Consider the following 2,279-nt stretch of genomic DNA (forward strand, 5'->3'; position numbering starts at 1 on the left):
GCAGGAACCTCAATGCTGACTGAAATTGAATAGTCACAATTTGCATAACTGCAGACTAATAGTCAAGTAAGCTAATTGGCTTGGGCTGTCTTTCTCAAAATCAATTCTGGAAACCTTGGGAAGGAGAGTGCATTGTGCAATTCAGTAACTACTACTGCCAACTAGATAACATAGAAAGAAAACTTTTGAGAGACTGAGGCTTCTTTGAATTACTTTACATTGGGGTGCTGGGGTGTGTGGGGCATTGCAGCCTGAGGCAGGAGGCCAAAGGTGGCAGCCAAAAGAAAGGGTAGGAAAAGCTTTTAGTATATTTAAGAAGATTAATCTGTAAAGTGAGCTGCAAGTATTTCCCCCCTAGACTGTTATTTGATTTTAAACTATTAGCTTATGTAAAAGTTTTGTGAGTCAGTGTGTGTGTGTGTGTGTGTGTGTGTGTGTGTGTTTAAAGCTCTCTATCTTTTTGTTTATGCCATCTTCATTTTGGTCTTATCTAGAAAGACTTTCTTCATGGCAAAATAATAAAGAATTTCCCCATGTTTAATTCTATACTCTTATAGAATTGCTTTTTACATTTAAATTTTGATCCACTTGAATTTTATTTAGGTGCATGATAAAAAAGTATGGATCCAAATTTATCTTTTTCCAGATAGTTATCAAGTCGTCCCAGTACTACTTTGAAAAAAAAATTTTAAGACTTTTATGGTTTTATTAACACAAATACAATGTGCACACAAGCTGTCTGTTCACTTTCTTCACTGCACATCCTGGCATTGAGATTGGTGACTCTGATGGCCAGCTGGGCTGCTCTTTCCACAATGGCTTTGTTGTGAGCAATCTTAGCACAGTAAGATTTGTTGTACTTCAGCATCATTTCAAGCTCCTTGACAGTGTGCACCAGAAACTTCCAAAAGCCACCGAGGAGCACATGTTTTGTTTTCTTCTTGCTCCCATAACCAATGTTGGGCATCATGCCCTTGAATCTTCTGCACATCCTATTGTCAATGCTTCTGGGTTTCTACCAGTTACACTTAATCCTGACATATAGGTCTTACTGGTGCTGGATGAACTTCTTGGTCCTCTTTTTGATGATCTTGGGCTTCACGAGAGGCCCGAAGGCAATCACGATGCCGAGTAGGAGATGCCTGCCACCTCTGTAGGCAGTGCCAAGGAAGAGAACAGTACTACTTTTTTCAAGGTATTATATTTAACTATGTTAAAATATACATAATATAAAATTTGGCTTCTTAACTCTATTGAAGTGTACAGCTCAGTGGCATTAAGTACATTTAGATTGTTGTGCAACCATCACCACCATCAATGTCCAGAACTCCTTCCATCTTGCAAAATGGAAACTCTATACCCATTAAACAATAACTCTCCCTTTCTCCGTCCCTCAAGCTCCGGTAACCACCATTCTGCTTTCTGACTCTATGAATTTGACTGCTCTAGATACCTCATGTAAGTGGAATCATATAGTATTTGTCCTTTTGCAACTGGCTTATTTCCCTTAGCATAATGTCTTTAAGGTTTATCCATGCTTTAGCAGGTATCAGAATTTCCTTCCTTTTTAAGACTAAATAATTTACACTGCATATATATATCACGCTGTCTTTTTCTACTCATATAGCAAATAAGAAAACACAGGAAATTTGCCAGTAGTTGGAAACTATACTTTTGGCATTAGCCAGTGCATTGGAGAAAAAAATAAAGTTCTAAAAATTTGAAAGATGAAGTAAAACTATTACTATTACTATTTGCATGTAACATCAATAATTTTATATAGACATTTATAAGTTTATAAAATGTAATATCAATACATTAAGTATGTATACCTATATAATACAATATATACAATACTATATATATTCACATATCTATATAAAATTATGCTAACATATGCATATACATTTACATATTATTATTTTTTTAATGTCGTTACTTTTTAGGTTTTTTTTTCTTTAGATGGATATTGAAGGCTTGTCAAATGCATTTTTAGACACCATGGAACAAATTACAGAAAATTTCTATTTTGCCATACTAAATATGATAAAGGTTATACTAATAAATATTCCAATAGTGAAGTGTGCTTTTATTCTCAATAAGTCACATTACCAAGTTGTATAATTATTTGATATAATGTTAAATTCTATTTGTTTACATTTATTTCTAATTTTTTATCGATTGGTCTATAGTTTATTTTAGAGATTTTGGTATCAAGGTGGTATCACCTTATTAAAAATAACAAAAGACTTTTTTAGGCTCAGGGAGAGCTTAAATAA

General features: G+C 34.1%; 2 pseudogenes; both read right to left on the bottom strand.

The window, feature by feature from the left end:
* LOC105307784 overlaps positions 1–245 on the bottom strand; it is a 938-nt pseudogene extending 693 nt beyond the window's left edge.
* Positions 246–691: 446 nt separating this feature from the next.
* Positions 692–2,279, bottom strand: part of LOC105307785 — a 30,262-nt pseudogene continuing 28,674 nt past the window's right edge.

Source organism: Pteropus vampyrus, unplaced genomic scaffold, assembly GCF_000151845.1.
Source record: "Pteropus vampyrus isolate Shadow unplaced genomic scaffold, Pvam_2.0 Scaffold517, whole genome shotgun sequence".
Lineage (NCBI taxonomy): Eukaryota > Metazoa > Chordata > Mammalia > Chiroptera > Pteropodidae > Pteropus > Pteropus vampyrus.